Below are 19,205 nucleotides of genomic sequence, written 5' to 3'. Positions count from 1 at the left end.
CGATTTAGTTTTAAGTCTTAGTTATAAGTCTTAGATATAAGTCTTAGTTATAAGAAAGAATACGATTATACGTTTATGATACATGATATATACATTCGTACTTTATAACCTACTACGGTAGAAAATATGACAAATTATGTTAAATCCACTTAAATGATTCCTACGCGGTAATCTATGAGTTTAATTGAATATTATTCCACTGTGTTTGGAATTAATACGTATTATCTTGCGATGAAACGACACTCTGCGACAGTGGATATAGCAACGAATAACGTTGTGCTTGCATTAGGCCGCCTGATGGTCGTGCTCTTGAGCTGGTATGAGAAGCAGTGATTTAATGAAATGATAATCCGGGGTTGAACCCGTTGACTACAGATTTCCTCAGCTATGACTGATTAACTATTTATGGGACTTTGATCCTTATTTTTATTATTATTGTTGTAGCATTGGCTATTTTATAAGCACCGCAGTTACGACTGTGAAAACCACCGGACCACGGTCTAGTTTGTTGATTTATTTATAAGTCTAATCGTCGATTTGAATAACATAGTTATTACTGTGCTATCCGCTGGACTACGGTCTAGTTTTATTTATAAGACTATTAGTCTTTTATACACCTCAGCTACGGCTGTGATGCCTGCTGGACTTTGGTTCTAGTTCATATATTATTTAACAAAGTGTTGGCACACTATAAAATTGCACTTCCCATGCTCGAGGAAGGTTCGCCGATCTATGGTTGGAATCTACAGTTGATGGCGGGCGCGGGGCCATTTCAACCTCCTCCCCCTTTTATATTTTTCAAAAGAGTTAAATATATAAAGATGGGTAGGAGCGACATCCTTCAGCTACTCGTAAGAGGTGTTAAAGGAAATGGGACCGGTATCTCATACATTCGATTATTATTATTCAAATTAATTAAACAAAATATTTATATTAAAAACGCATTTAAAAGATAAACCTGGTATTATTTGACTCCTCTATAGTCGATTGAATTTATAATCTCTGACGCTCTAAAAGAACACGGTTATTACACAAAGTCAACGTTATATGGATCCTAACTAACTAGACAAAATCACGAGCCAAACCGATATTTAAATATAAGAAATTTAAACGTAAAATTATATTTTAACTAAGATAGGCAGGGAATAGTCACATAACGGAAGCAATAAACGCTTTTACTCCTAACCCTAAAAATTTGGAAATTCTGAATATAGTTGGTACGCTATTTTACTACTTTTATATATGCCTAAAATGGCAATAAATAACGTACGTAAATATAAGAAGTCAGTCTAAACCTTTACATTACATTTGTAGTTTGTACCCATTTTGAAAATTGCCGCCGATTTTAATTTTGGTAATATGTAAATAGTTTCATATTAGATTAAACAGGATTTATTTTTAAATCACAGACAAACACTTCAATATTATTTATTTATATTATAGTGTTTATTTATGTGGTGATTGTAAGTGGCAATCTTTAACGAATTTAAATGCCGTATTAAGACCACAAAAAGTAATAAAAAATGAATACAGTTTTGTATTACTTTTAAATAAAATAAATGTACGTAATCAATAACTAACAATAAAATATGGTAGGTAACTGTTTCAGTCATAAGACCTCTAATAACAAGTTCATTGAACCCACTTAAGCCGTAAATTAATTGCAAGTGACGAATCGTTGATCCTAAGAGAAATAATGTCAAGAGACTGATTTGTAAAGTTAGAACAAGACTTATCATTATTATATACAGGGCCATGTAACATAGAATGACATTAATTTCCGACACCTCACTGAATAATCATTTTTATTTCCAAATTAAATCGAAAAATTTAAGAAAAAATACAAATGAAAAATGATTACTTATTGAAAAATCAATCAAGAAGCTAATGATCTGATTTTGCACGAAGAGTTTTTTGTGCTGTTCCAACTCACACCTGTCATTATTTAAGTAATTAGTTATAATAATGTTGTATCTAGTTATTAACGCCAACGGGATTTAACAAAAAAAAAAACATTTGCTTAAAATATAAAATGATTAATCGATGTACTAGCCTGATATGTACCTAATGTCATTAATATATTTAACACAAAAAATGTCTGCAAAATGATCTCTTATACAATGAAATCATTACAATTCATTTAAGATGTTTATTATCAATAAATCTTGCCCATTATCGTAAGATTTAAAAAGAGCTCCAGATTACCTATTTATTAAGAAACATTGAATACGAATACAATAACATTACATCACGACCTACGGAACCAGTAAAGTTTTATACAAATCGAACTACGCAAAGCGGCCATTTCATAATAATTTAAAAAATGAAGTATTTATCCATTTTTGTTTACGTCAAGACTGTATGAAGCCTTTACCTTTGCCAAAATGAATAAATAAGAATGGATTAAAAAAATATATATTTTTAATTCTAAAGGTGTGATATGCCTTACGCATTGTAAGTCAATAAATAATTTTCAATATATTCAATAATCTAATCTTATGGTCATTCATTATTATCTCGTTAATGTACAAGATTCACCGTCATACGGAAGCTGGGGCCGTGTCTCGATCATTTGTTTGATCAACAAAGCAATCTGTTTCGTAATTTCATAACAGGAATGCCTCGCCTCGATAGATTGAATGGTAGATAACAATAAAGGCTACCTTCACAGGAGTTAATAATGGACATATTATTGATTAGAAGAATAGTTTTGTTTTTTAAGAATTGTAATATGAAACTGACCCTTACTAATTAATGTTATAATGGAACTTGTTTCACAATGCTGTATCTTCTTGATTCGAATTTCAAATTATTGATCAGGGACAGTGAGATACTGGTGTATAAGTATTTTTCATCTGTGCTACTTTTATTTTAAGGCCGTATATATAAATATAAAACCTTCTCCATGAAAAAATACATAATAGCTGAAAATATTGTATATGGCAACTTTATAGTATTCACGCCAACGGTGTCGAAGTGTATTGATATGCGAGATATAACAACATTCATATATGTAGAGTTTAATCTGTCGTGACATATAAATGAGTACATCTCGCGTAAAAAACATAACATACCTTAACTACGTAATGGCCTATTCACGACATAACGCGATTGTCGCAATTATTTTTTTCCTCCTGATGACACATAACGCCACTATTCTCAGAAGAATTTCTTCGTGTTCTAAGGGATTCCCAAGAAAAAGTTATTCGATTTCTACGTTTATCATTGACAATTACTACATGCTTATTTTATTTTCATTAAGACAACCAACAGTAGATACAATATCACATCCAAAATAAAAAAAATTACATTTCAAAATTATCAAGGCAAAAGTTCCACTACTTACAAGTAGTCTCACCATGCATTATCATATTACACAATGTAATTATTGAAAATATGAATTAAACATAAGCATAATAAATAAAAATAAGAAATACAATCAATCTTTTAAACTATTATTAATAAATAATAATTAATAAGATAAACCATATGATTAGAATTGGGCACAAATGATATTCTTTATTTTTTGATTGAATTGTGGTCGACTATCGTGACTTTAATACTGGTGATGTATAACAATGATAATAAAAAAATAAAAAAAATATCTTAAATAATATTCAACAATGCTCTCTGGTTATCCAACTTATTAAACAACGTCAAGCAATAGTATATATTATGTCACTAGTAGACTAAGTCTACTCTTGAGGTTTAGAGATATATTAATAATCTAAGGCATAATAATCCAGATATATAGGCATTTACATTAATAATGCTAATGAATTGATTACGAGAAACAATTATAAAATTATAACCAAATTAACCATAAACAGAATAATTATACGATTAATCTGAGTTATCTAATGAAAGTATATTTTTTTTTTTTCAGGTATATCGTAGAGCACCAATTCTGAGAAAGCAACCATTACCGATATAAACGGTGAGTAAATAAAAACAGGAATGTATTTCATAGAAATGAAAGCTGGAATATTACCAGAGCACTTAATATTATCGTTAAACCTTATTAGATGCAGTAAAGGCTAATGTTTTGTGGGCATATCTATCATCATATTAATAATATAATTTTGACGTTTGTCAACTATGATTAGTGATCAGTTCAATACTTATCACTGATGAATTATTAAACGGCAACATTTCACTTTAAGTGTTCATTTCAAGTAATACGTTGTTTATATTTAGAACCGTTAGAAATTTTAACTGTTCCGTACATCGCCAATATGCCAAATATCTTGTTAACTAAGATGAAATGTCCCTTGTGCTTGTAGTTACAATGGCTCACTGGCTCACTCACCCTTCAAACCAACACTACTGAGTATTGCTGCTTAGTGGTTGAATATATAATGTAAACGGTTATGAGTGATGGCCCAGTGTGTGTTGTGTTTATAATTCATCTCATCATCAACACATCGTGAGGAAACCTGCATGTGTCTAATTTCAACGAAATTCTGCCACATGTGTATTCCACCAACCCGCATTGGAGCAGCGTGGTTGAATATGCTCCATACCTTCTCCTTAAAGGTAGAGGAGGCCTTAGCCCAGGAAAAATTAAAATTAGTCGTAGGCATGGCTATTATTCCTTACAAAATCAAGCATTTCTAACGAAGTCACTGTTTTATACTTTTCTAGTAATGCTGATATTAATTATTGGAACCTCTAAATTACGTAACTATTAAAATGTTTTAGAATAGGAGTTAGCCTATTATGAAAGCAACTATGTCTGGCTTTTTACTGAACGACTAAACTGATTGTATTGAAATTCGACATAGAGATAATGGATATAAATTATAGTCTCTATATGAATAGTATTATTGACGCAGGTGGAGTCACGAGAAACAGCTAGTATAATGTAATATATAAGGTAGTTGCTCAAGGCTTTATGGTGTTATAAAAAATATATTCACCGTTTAGTTCACGCTTTCTTCCCCCATATGAGAAACGTAAAGATATCACGCCGATGCCTGCTTTAATTATTGTTATTTGTTAATGAGAATTTAAAGAAAGGCTTATTATGTGTGTCGGTTGTTTTTGTAACTGTTTGTAAATTTAAATTACGTGTTTTATCTCGTTAGTTTGTGTAAACGAGAACATCGTAAAGTTTATGTGTGTTATTATAATTACACGGAATTAAAGACCTACGGATAAAATTAAGTTAGGACAATAATTATTATATTATAGTTGAACGGAAACTGTGTGACGTGGTCAAGGACACTTTCTTCACCTTTCAGACGTAGTAAAAGGAAGTGGCATCCATCTTGGGCGAACTGTCAGTTGCGTTCTTGATGAATTTCATACTATTTTTTTTGTGTACCTATAACTAAAGCTTAGTTAATAAGTGTCTGTCTTAATATTTATTTCAAATGATTTAGTAAATGATTTATTTTGTATTTAGATGGACTGAAATATATCATTATTTGACTTTATTGATTCCAATAAGCATGTACCGTATCGATAAACGCATTTATGCACAACTTTATATTTATTTTACCATTCTATAAAAATAATTTGATTTACTTTTCTCGTATACCAGCTCTACATCGCTAATGCCCTACTAACCTTAGGAACTGAAATGTTATGTCCTTTTCGCCTGAAAACTAACGCATATATACGAAACATAAGTCACAACTAGATGCAAAATTAAAATTTATATAAAAACAGTTTTTTTTTCTAATATACCTACAGTCACCTCTATATATGAGAAAATAAAAACCATGGACAATACTGATAATAATAATATAATAAACAGTATTTTCTCGTTTATATTATTTAAAAATATAAGCATAAAATATTTGTTTATTCAAGAAAAAAAAAATTAACTAAAGATTTCTTACTTATAATAATGAGTTATCATAAAAACCAAGCCAACAAGGATATAAGAATCAACAAACGTTCACATAAATAAATTGCCAATTATTTATGAAATTATTTTGAAGTGACACTTGTTAGAACGCACGAATGTATCGTTCGATCGTCATTCAAAACTCAACATGTACAAAATAAATGTTCACTTTAAACGGTAGCAATAGAATTTCAAACAAGAATTATAGTTTACAACATACGTGGTTATGGGAGCGAGAAGAACGTTATTTATTAGAGGCTGCGTTTGAAGCAGTGTACAGTTAAAACCCTAATTGCCTCGTTGCTTAACACCTTTAGCTTATTTTAATGATCTTGAACCTAACACAACTATTATTTTTATAGTTATAATAGGGTTAATGGTGTAAGTCATTCTGAGTCGTCGGTCTAGCTGGTATAGCTGTAAATCCCGACGGTCTTATCCCAGGACAGGTCAATTAAGGTTTATAGGTGTTCCTGTCATGAAATCCTTCGAAGCAGCGCGGATTAAGGAAATTGCCATTATATCGCAAAGCATATAAACGCGTTCTGCGGTTGATATCTCGACGATTGTATCGGATTGCCGTTCCATTGAACTATGAGAATGAAAAGAGACCACACATTGTAAAGACTTTTTATGAACTTTTATTTAACTTGTAATGTTTGTTTTTCAGTTAGTGTTTTTAGGTCAAATCTTTTCTCTGTTATTTGAAACATTGTTTCGGGTCTGATGTTAACGTATTTTATAGTAAGCATGACCCGATCATCCAGGGTTGGCTCCAGACGAAGGAACTGAACAGTTAACAGCATAGATATACACAAAATTTTGTATGAATATTTAATTATGATAGCCCGTTCTATGTTTTAATATGACACTGACTGCTGCACTCAGGTTTCAAACGAGCGAACTGTTAAGGAGTTAACAACACAGATAGGAAATTTTGCATTCAAATTCAATTGTGATTATCCGTTCTTAGTATGACTTAGTTCTTCATGTACCTGCTGCACTCTTTTGTCTGTTTAACGAGGGAACTGCTCTCGAGATTTACTGTAAAATTTATTTTTTATATTAAATACAAAAGTTAAAAGTTTCGTCTTAGAACAACAACTTGTGTCAAGACATATTATTTTTTCTTGCGACAAGATGATCGATTTTATTTACTTCAAAGTTTGTTTTTTTTCTTACAAAGTAAAACAAACCAACGTTGCTTTTTAAATAATTTTACTATTAATGTTTTTCCTTTATATGCAAATAGATACTGAAATATTGTGTGAAATGTAGTTAAGCGGGTGTTAGAAGTCCTATTGCAAGATTTTTTTTTTGTCAGAAGAAGACAGCTTAGTTTTAGTCTAGACTGTAATGCAGTATTCATTCTGTTTTAAACTGCTAAATTTGAGAATTTTGTACCTAAATCGGTGCGAAAACAATCGTATTCCTGACCTGATTTTTAAAATATTTTTGTACTTGTATGTAAGTCTGTTTATTTGTAGCTATGGATATAATTGAGTGCTATAAAACTTATTATTATTGTAAAAGAAACAAAAACATAGGTACCATAAAAAAAAAATTGCAATTAATTTATTCAAACAATATATCCTACTAATTTTGTTATATTTTTGTTATGGCTTACTGAAAAAACTACTTAACTAACGTACATAAAAATCAAAGGAGGTTTTAATATACATTTGTTAGTGTAATGGAACGCAACACAAATAGTTTGTTTTTTAGCATCGTTTGCGACTTCGTCGCTCTGTCTGTCAAAACTGAATATGTATTTTAAAACCGTTGTTTTAAATACATCAAACTAATTTTATTATTAATTTACGTTTAATTTACCACAACCACGCAAAATTCAATATTCCCTTAACATAACTATAGAATTAGCTGCGTCCCGCAGTTTAAATCCTCACTTTAAAATTAGACTACCGTCGTGATAAGCGTGAATTTTATGTTCCTGTATTTCCTTTACTAGTTCGGTATTCTATAATAATTCAATTATATCAGAAGTGGGTCTCTACATAAAAGATAAATGTTCTCCTACTCTTCGAAGTCATCGTGTTAATTAATTGGTGGACAAGAATAACTACTGATTGTCTCGTCGGTCCTGTTCCGTAGAATTTACATTATAAAGAAATGACGATTCAATAGTGCTTGTAAAGGGCCTAGTCGAATACATATAATTTGATTTTGATTTTTAATTGTTTATCTTTACAATCTAATGCCGAGAGAGCTGAAATGGCCCAGTGGTTAGAACGCGTGCATCTTAACCGATGATTGCGGGTTCAAACCCAGGGAAGCACCTTTGAATTTTCATGTGCTTAATTTGTCTTTATAATTCATCTCGTGCTCGGTGGTGAAGAAAACATCGTGAGGAAACCTGCATGTCTAATTTCAAATAAATTCTACCACATGTATCCACCAACCCGGAATATGCTCCAAACCTTCTCCTCAAAAGGACAGGAGGCCCAGTGGGAAATTTACAGACTGTTAATGTATTACAATTTAATATTACACCCAATGAAGTCGTAATACTAATCTTAAGCTGGAATGATAGATTTTGTATCACAGCTTGAGCGAGAATTTGTTTCAATGATGATTGCGACCAAACAAGTATCTCCAATTCCGACGTCGGACTGAAGTCGTAGATATATCAGATTATCATTAATACAATTCAATATTGCATAGAGCGTTATTAAATATCAAGATACAACGTCAATGTTAATCTCATCTCAAAGACAAACATGACAACGAATCCGCTGACCCTGTTGCAGCATCCTATCACGAGGTACATCTGAACATGCCAATGAAAGCGCATTATTCAATTTCACAGATTATAAAAGGTTCTGCGACAATCTTGACATTTCAAGTTTCTAGGTCGCTCGAGCGTCCGCGTGTAATTCGCTTCGTGTATGTTAATGTAGGATTGTTTGATTTTGTAAATTCAAACTCAGAGTCTAACTTAACACGTTATTTACATCAAATTATAAAACAAAGCTGATGATAAATACAAATAAACCTTTAAAATAATTCAGTGTCTACTAATATTGTATATAATGGAATTAATTATTTTATATTTTCGCAGTAACTTGCTACAGAAAAAATAGGCTATTTAAAAAAATGTTTTTTTTTTTTATATACTTGATGCACAAGATGTACGAGTACGTAACTAATAAAATAGCACAGTACATAGATGTAAAAACCCAACTTATTAAAAAAATTATTGTTATGTATTATTCTTATTACGAAAAACAAATTTAAGGTGATAATTTGTTTATAGTAGTTGTTTTCTTTAATTAAAAATAAAACCTACTAAGTTCCTTTCACCTCATTTACTCCTATTCCCCCGAGCCGTTAGATGGTCTTTTTAGATTGTATTATAAACGAGAAAACGTAAGTAAAAATAACGTAGATTTTAAAGTAACAGACAATTAATGAATAGAATTATATTTATATGTATTCAATAAAAGTAAAGCGTTCATAATTGATTGTAGTTTTTATATTATTATTTAAGAATACGTTGCTTCATATCTGCGTTGGAGCGCGCAGAACATCAAAGTGAAGCAACAAAAGCAAATACAAATTCCCGATAGTGGTGAATGACGCGTATTTTGTTAATACGTCAATAATTAGTAAAATTAAATTGACAGCACTTTCGCGAACGCTTTTGTTGCTTGACTATAATGTTCCGCGCGATCCGACTGTCTTTTGTTTTACAATCTGAGTTTCATATACAAAGAACTAAAATGTAAATTTGTAATAATAAAAATGTAAAATGCTCTTGAATCTTCTGATGTACCCAATTTAACAAAAACACTGATATTTATGTATGTTATACATAATTTATGTAGCTTTAACTTTTTTCCAACATAATAAAAATCTTACACTTAACCAAGTGCCTCATCAAAATGCTCTGAATTAATTTCAATGAATTAAAAGTTCAATGTTTGTCATATAAATTCTATAGAAAGACTTGACAAGAAATGTCGACGGCGCCTCAAGCCTGTATCGCTAATAACAAATAAACAAGTTAAAGTATTTTATCGCACTCAGCAGCTGCTGGAGTTTGTGCATTAATATGTTGATTCAAGCGCTGACTGCTTGAATTTATATCCGTGATATTGCTGCTAGGTGGCCCAGGTTATGCGGTTTAAGGGCTAGGATAGATAAAAGCGGAGCGATTTACTTACGTATTATGTATAGGTATAGGTATATTATCTATTTCCAATGGGTAGGCACAATGGCAAATGTGTAGTATTGCTTGGCAATGTAATAAATGGGAAGTGGACGATACCTACCCAAACGGACTTGCATGTAGCCGTACCAACAAATAAATTTCCTATTGTCGTTTCGGTGTACTTTTAAGCAGATGCACCTAAAAAAGGTCACTGTATGTGATAAGGCCAACAACATATATTCATATTTAACTTGTTATTTCTCTCGGAAGTGAAGGAGAACAGTATTATTCCAGAAGTTAAAAAATGGTAAATAAATATGATATTTCAAAACGCTGGTGCTCATCACTGCAGGCTATCTTAAGTCAAGGCTATTGAAATGTGCTAGTGGCTGCATTCCACCTACACCGCAGTGCATCAGGCCTGCAACTGTTTTTGCCACTCAACCTCTACTACGGTTTCAATTTCCGAAACGAAATATTCATCACTATCATAACGTATAACGGTGAAATTCTTTGCAATGTATGATACAATATCTGCTGAGCTATCTTGTTACAAAAACACGATTCACGGTTATTTTTGTTTATAAAAATATCATATTTTGTAGATTAATATCAATTCGTATGATAATTTTATTGTCTGGTATTTATATTTAATGAGCCACAAACAAGTTTAAGTATACAATAGTTCTAAAAGAAAAAAATAACCCATCTATAAAATACGGTAAAATATTTCTACTTCAGAGTTGACGATTCTGTAACATTTTTATAATTAGTTTTTTATAATTATTATTATTTTTACGTCATCCTATTTATTTGATGTCAACACGGTATGTTTATTTATTAATATAAAGCAAAGGTTTTAGAAGATTCAATGCCGGTCACTTACTTGACTTATCTGGCGTCGATTCTCTTCAGAAATGATTTGCTGTGATGGGTTAGTTTTCAAACGAGTAGTTGAGATATTAAGTGCTGCATTGCAATCCTGTAGAAATTCACTTCGTATCTCACTAGACTTACGGTGATACGCCATTTTGATACGTGTATAAGATAACCTATAAATTAGATTATTATTGTAGTCAATGTAGTATATCACATTTCATTCACGTGTCCTGCAACGAGTTTCTTCTTATAGGAAAATTTTGATATGTGTATGTTTCTTTAACTAGATTTTATGACACCCAAGTGATAGAAATTAAGTGGCTTATTTTATTATTAAAAAAAAAAAGTGGTTTTATTATATTAAAAAAGGAGTACCTATATTTCTTTGAAAAACGCTCTTAAAATCAAGAACAACAAAGGCAGCGAATATATGCTGTTTAGAAATAAAAGTGAGATTGATTACTGAGACAACAGACGAGAATACGTATATTGCGCGGTTATACCTTAATAGTCGACTGTACGTACTTCTTGCCGAAATTCCCAACTTCAATCGCTGCTAACTTCAATCGCTGCTAACTTCAGAGCGACCATATCCAAGATCTCGCGGCTTCTTTTATTGTTATACTATAATTCTACTACTCTTTCTGATCACGAATACATTCTTCATTATAGCAACACAATGCTATTATTCAATTGGTTTATATATTTATTTTTAATATCATAACCTTATTTACATTCCACATTGTAGTTGTTCAAACTCGTTTGGACCTTCATGTATTTCAACTTCACAGTTCTTATTTTTGAATTATGAGAATGGATGGTAAGGGACATGCTTTGTAATATCATAATATACGGCTGGCTTCGATGAGAGGTACTTATAAACGTTACCTTTAACAAATTATACTTGAGCTGAGTTATAATTCATATTAATGAGAATATAAGTGATTCAGGCGTGGGCTTGAAATAACCAATTAATAACTTTCAATATGTTTATTTAACATAATTTCTTTAATGCATTCGCATTGATATGCATGAGCAGTTTTAAAATATAGCGAATTTGTTTAATTGTACATATAAACAGCGGTGATTTTTAATTTAAATGGATGTTTCTGAACTGAATCGTTTATATATTATGTCGTTTGTTTGCTTGATATTTTTTAGTTGAAGTTAAGGTTTAGTCATTTTTTAACACAGCATATTTGATGATTTTAACAGCTTATAACGAAGATATTTACAATATCACTTACTATACTATATATATAAACATATATACAATATCTATATTATATATATAAACATCCGTTGTAGTTGCAGTATATAGTAATAATTTATCCGTCCATTTGTTTAATTATAATTGAAGATAATTAACAAATGTATAGAATAATTTGAAAATATACTATTTCTTAGCAAAGCCTTCCCTCCTTTTAAGGGAAGGTTAGGAACGTATTCCATTTCTTGGTCCAGTACAGGTAGACAGTACCACTATGTCCACATTTACCTCTAAACACGAGATCAATGTGTTTATAGCAAATTTAAAGCACATGAGAGCCGCATGACGCTTTTCCGGAATTGAACCCAGTTCTGTTAAGACGACGTCGAAGACTGACGTGTCCCATAATATACTGAACCATCTCGGCTCTGTCCGTGTACTTAACATACTGGAAGTATTTCTAGATGATTATAATAATTACGCAACTAACTAGCAATATTTTGTATCGAGCTCACGCACCGCCCGTAATTAACAAAATGACATAAATCTTCGTGCGTATAAAAAGAAGTATCTAAACTTATTTTAACAGCCACAATAAAGAACCAGTAATACTGGTACCATCTATACTCAATCAATAGTCTTCGTTCCTAATATAGACATAATTATGTCATAAAATGCCATCATATTTACACTAAAAGATTTAATTATCTGAAAAATTACATAATTATTCCGTTGCGTTATTTTTACGCGCATTTTTATCTCTGGAATGCCTCTGAGCCGCAGTCAGCTAATAGCTCGCTAGGTTAATAGTCCAATTCGTCTCAACGTAAGGGAAAAGATTTATGCCGTGAGTTAATGTGCGGTTATGTTTAACCAGCAGACTAAGTCGTTAAAGATAGACCGACTTTTAGCAACGGAGCGCTACTTGTACAGGCATATTTACAATCACATGTTGCATATGTAAACACATATAGACGTCTATGACTATTCTATTCACAACGATTAGAATAAGATGAAATATTTAAAAAAGGAACATATATTTTATAATTGTTTTTTTTTTCATATTAGGAACTAATTAATTTAGTGTCGGTGAGGAAAAGACTAAGTATATCAAATTACACTTGTAAGATAGAGATGCAAGTTTTTTATGCGAAATGTATGTTTAATAGAATTAAACTGATATATGTTCGCAAGTTAATAATTTAATATCGAAATAAATAAAGTTTCCAATCAACTAATTGATTACCACTGAATCTAGCTTTGGTGCTTGAACTTAGTCCTTTTATTCCAGTAATAAAATGCATCAAGTAGCCGACATGTAATGCAATAAAAAGCTAAAAACATATTTAACTTGTTAAGTTACATGTAACGTAATAAGTAGTCCAGAAGGACATTAAATTAAGGCTGATGGCATATCGATGCATGTTTGTATTTAATTACATACGATTTACTCAATAAAACTCTAATATTGCTTAACTAAACTTAATTTTGCAGACCTGCTTTAGATTTTGTAGATACATAAATTTTAGTGTTATTCATCCCATAAAGAATTACATAAAGGATGAATTAAAGTAAAGAAAATTTGTGTAAAAGTTAGAAATTTTTCGTTTTATCTTTTTTTAAATTAATACGTGGAACTCAGTATGTGTGTCTGATTGATAAAAAACAAATGTGCGCAAAATCCTCATCATTCGATTCGATTCGATTTTATTATTCAAAGACAAACATAATAGTATCTTACCTACGTAGAACCTAATGGTCCGAGCTGAATAATTATTTTGCTTTACACATTGCGTTTATTGATAAATATAGGCTACACCCGAAGGTGTGGCAACTGTAAACGTCAAGCAATCAGGCAAACTGTTCCAATTATTCTTCATATATAAACAAATATGATAAAACTCTGAGCACAATTTTATCTCAAGACTTTAAGGGTAGAAGCGGTACACAAAAATAAAGTAAGGATATTTTACATAAATTAACTGATTTAATATTAAGATACAACTATCTATAAATATGTTATATATTTCAATTAAAATATAATTTTACCAATGTACTAAAATTTAAACATTTAGATAAGAATTCTAGAAATTAATTTAATACAGTGTAGTAAAAGATGTGCTTTTGTTGCATATTCATTACAATTGTTATGTTAATCCAAAATAATTATATTGAAATTCTCGACACGCCAACAGTCTAAATTTAAAGTGGGTGAAATGGTAAATGGTTAAGGGTAACTATTTTATATTATTATATTTTATACAAAAACCTCCTTCGAAACGCGTTGCATCTGGTGTAAGTCCTACTTATTGCTAGGAGTTTTATTCAGCTACATAAAAAATCGTCTCCTCATCTTTTAGAATAGTTCTTTATTAAATCTAAATATTAAAATTAATAGAATATAGCGTTTTAAACATAACAACGCAATTCAAACGCTCTCTACTTCGAATTAGTGATAACCTCTAGTTCAAACTTAATTCCCTCAATGCAGCTATAAATATGTCTTTTATAATTAACTTTGTATCGTTTAGATATGGTTCGGTTTAAACTGCAGGAAGTAGATATACTCTGACTATATTTGCTTTTAGTTAAATGGATGACTTCCTTAAACCAGAGAGATAAATCACTGATTTATTTAACATTACTTTCTTAACGGTCCACTGAAATATGTCATTGGTATATGTTAACTTAGCATACGATTGAATTGTGAGACAAATAGATTCTATCCAAATATTTCCGGTACTTTTTCTCACAAACATACGTATTTACTAAAAACTTGCCTTGTATTATCGTTAAATCTGGAGATCCCGAGCCTGATCTTCATCACCGGTTTTGGTTTTCTTTTCAATCTCAATAGTAGCCCAAAGATCAACCATCTCATCAACCATCCTCGATAATACCGTATCCCTTAAGAAAAACCCGCGTAAACAAAATCAGTACATCATATCATTGCTATAAAAGGATGTAAATCAAATTTCTATATTCAATACGTTACTTTCCAAAATTGTAATAACTTGAGTAATTTTTACATATAATCCAAAGATGTTTCATGTTTCCTGGAAAGTTTAATTTTGTATAATGGCTAACTACTTCTATCAGTTTGGTTGGCAGTCAGTATTGTATATATACATACGTCCCTATTCCTAGCGAGGCAAATAGCTGGGCGGCTCTCGCGATTCCCGTCCACTCGCGAATGTTGTGCAGCCACTATTAACAACTTGCATTTATAACTTTATTTTATTTGAGTATAACAAACACTTTCGTTTTCAATAGCTTCACATACCAAAATTAATAAAATTATTGATATTCGATCCGGTTTACACTTTAAAACCACACTATCGACTTTAAAACTGAAACTATTATTTTAATTATAAATATAATATTAATTTACATCGAATATACTATTAAATGTTGATCAAAACTCTACTAGGACCGTTGATGAAAATCATGCAATATTTTTTTTATATTATTCGATTTTGGTATGGTCGAGTATCGTTCGTAGAAAATGTAAATATAAATTTTAATTATTCAAAAGAGGAAGTTATTAATTCACGATTTCCTTAATTGGTGGTTCATTAAACACCAATCATTCGTTTAAGCATGATACTTTTATTAATCAAATACTTAAACAATCCTAATTTAAAATTTCTACTAAATATATGTTTAGATATTTGTATTTTCATACAAATTAATATCAACGATGATGATTGAAGTACGACTGTAAAGCCCAAATTCCTCTATCAAGAAGCTTCTAATGCGAATTTGGTACATATGTGTATCGGGTAGAAGGTTTTCATTCGACAAATTCAGGCTTAATCACGATGTTTCACCACTTCACCACTTGCTCAGAGTTGAACCCGCAATCTTAATTGGTATGAAATAAGGTATACGAACCAAATGTTAACTATATGTATCGTAACAATTAGTCTATATTAAAATTTCAGCTGTATTATTAACTATTTAAAGCGGAGGCCTCACCCGCATGTGAGGGAGGAGATGTTACATCATATGTCGTTTTCTGTAACCCTGACAATGTCTATAGAAAATTTCACGATGGTCGGTTGAGAGGGTAATCTATGAAAACGTAAGAAACAAACTCACTCACACATTAACTATAGTTTCAATTTTCGAACGGAAACTTCTATCATATTAACACCTCTTTTTAATCTGATACAGATAAAAAAAGCTTTGAAATAAATGTATGATAGTTTCAACGCTGTTTTCTAGGTATCATCCATCATAGCAGTTATAAATTGTTTTTTTTTTTTTTTGTATTGCTTGATTAACATAACCGTAGTTCATTAAATTGCGCTTATCTCATTATATTTGTATCGAATGCCAATAAAGAGTCAACGATCCCTTATTATATAGAACGTTATTCAATTATATTACCAGTAATCCCATCTGAACGTCAAAAAAAAACTATATGATGACAGTGATTAGACGTAAATAGACTTTTATTCGTGTATTTAGATGTTAAATAATTTAATCATAAGTCATTTGAATACTCGTTATGCGTCTATATAGTTTTTTGAGCCTTTTTTATTAATGGTTTTGTGATTAGTGTTTATGTAATGTGTTAGTCGTTTTATTAATAAATAACTGTTTAGCTTTATTTTAATTATAAAAATCAATATACGACTGTTATTAACTATAACTGTCAAGTTTTGTATGTAAGAATTCCGTTTGTTGAGTGAGTTTCCGAAATTATCCCACTCCTGGGCAAATATCTCCTCTCTTATTATGAAGGTATGGTGGTTACATACTTACCGGCCTGATCTGCAATGGAAATTTCTTCGGATACATTTAGGTTTCTCTCGATAGTTTTCTTACCTCGCTGTGAGATGAATAGAAAAACACAAATTAACTATGACAAAGTGGTGCTCGATGAGGCTTACATCCGCGTCCTCAATTAAGATAGGTATTAATGTAGCCCTCCTCAACTCAACGATAACCTAGACTGTGACAAACACACATAATCTCTCATCTCGTTGATGAATCTTTTGTCATATTTACAAAAGATTCATCAACGAGATTCAAAACTTAAATTGTATTCATTACTATTGTAACGTGTCTCATATGTTTTGCGTTCTTGTAAAAGTGATTGAAAACTTATATTATATACTGACTAACGCTGAAGTTGAGCTAACCATAAATATAATACTTGAGTTTTAACCGCGATCGTACCCTTTAGTTCCCCGACCTCACGAGTTGTCTGGGAGCTCCGCGTACCGATATTATAATCTAATAATATCGGACAACTAAAATGAACGAGTATAAGTATTATATGATTTATTTGGCTTAATTTTTTTATACGAACTATTAAAAATATATTATGTAAATTTTTTTCACGACTCGAAATAAATATTTTTTTATATTTTTTATTTGTTAATATGTTATAAAATCATTGGCCGCAACCGTGAATATCTGCATAGCCTTTAGGTTGATTGGCAGAAAATTATAGTCGGCGTTTCTCCTTTTATAGTATACAATTGTTTGTTAAAAATAAGTAATCATCTTTCTTTATTTGTTTTTAAAATTGGTTGCTTTAATAGTTAAGTGTAATAAAGTTCTATGTATTCAAATTATTATGTGCTGGACTCATCATCATTACGATTTCTCGTTAAAATTTCTAATCACGAGTTAAGAGTATTTGATAGCTTTTAAATCTAATAAAAGAATACAGCCTACATTTTTCCATAATATGTACGTTTTGTGGTAATTTTAGTGGGATCATTAGGCATGTAGACCGCAAACCTATGTGGTTTCTCTCTCCACTCAATTTCCACTAAGCTCGTTATGAAGTCCGCATACATTCATTTTTATAAGCATTATAAAATTTTCTTCATTATAAACACATTTTATTTTTATTTTAACAGTAATTTAATGGTCGTATACAACGCTAGCGTGCGTCATTACTAGATACTATAGACAGCCACTACCACAAACATTTATAAAAAAAAAACTACCCGAGATCATAAGACTTGAAAATAAACGATTTGCTGAAATATATGTATGGACAGCATAGCAGGCAGAGATAGAAAAAAGTATCCTTCAAATCTTAATTTCAGTTGGTCAGAAATAAGGCGAATTAATTGAATGCTACTGAACCCTTTCAGAACTAATTCGAATATTGTGTTTTTTATTTATACAAACATACCCACGCCAACCCAACCACGCGTTGCTACGTCTACGTGATACGTTGAAGTATATTATAATATGATTCAATGGTTATCCAAAACTCTTCTCTGAAGCACGGTGAATATAACGATACAAACTTAATGTCAAAATATTCAGCGGTTTCCGTGACACGCGTTAAAAAAAAAAACGATATATTAATCGATATAGATAAATTTATATACACAAAAAAAATCGTATGAAATTCTGCCACGTGTGTATCAATCAACCAGCGATCATCACGCCAACCCAACCACGCGTTGCTACGTCTACGTGATACGTTGAAGTATATTATAATATGATTCAATGGTTATCCAAAACTCTTCTCTGAAGCACGGTGAATATAACGATACAAACTTAATGTCAAAATATTCAGCGGTTTCCGTGACACGCGTTAAAAAAAAAAAACGATATATTAATCGATATAGATACATTTATATACACAAAAAAAATCGTATGAAATTCTGCCACGTGTGTATCAATCAACCAGCGATCATTGCACACAAATAGTCCGATTTTACATTTCTCGAGCAACCACATTGCATAAATTGTTTACAAATTAACGTAACCTTGTTAAGACGTAATGCTAAACAGAACGTATTATTTGTAAAGTTATATATAATTTACTAGACGCTAAGCAAAGTTATGTTGTCAACTTTGTATGAGCTGTCAATAAAACCTGGTGCACAATGTATAGAAATTACACAAGTTAAAACAGCAATTTTTTGCTGTAAGCAGTACATTTGGGTGTGCTGTCAATAAAACCTGGTGCACAATGTATAGAAATTACACAAGTTAAAACAGCAATTTTTTGCTGTAAGCAGTACATTTGGGTGTGTTTTATAATTCTCATGCATTAAAAAAATATATTTTTTCATTATGAAATATATTATCATTGCTAATAAATGATCATC

The 19,205-nt window shown here is 31.0% G+C and overlaps 1 protein-coding gene across 2 annotated transcripts in view; it reads left to right on the top strand.

Annotated features, from left to right (window-relative positions):
- LOC125066048 overlaps positions 1-19,205 on the top strand; it is a 110,742-nt gene that overhangs the window by 86,289 nt on the left and 5,248 nt on the right. For both annotated transcript variants that reach the window (XM_047673943.1, XM_047673944.1), the window contains one exon: positions 3,887-3,937. The gene's annotated coding sequence lies outside the window, so the exon portion shown is untranslated. The remainder of the gene's footprint in view (positions 1-3,886; positions 3,938-19,205) is intronic.

This window comes from Vanessa atalanta, chromosome 8, assembly GCF_905147765.1.
Source record: "Vanessa atalanta chromosome 8, ilVanAtal1.2, whole genome shotgun sequence".
NCBI lineage: Eukaryota > Metazoa > Arthropoda > Insecta > Lepidoptera > Nymphalidae > Vanessa > Vanessa atalanta.
This window is presented reverse-complemented; position numbering and strand designations above follow the sequence as displayed.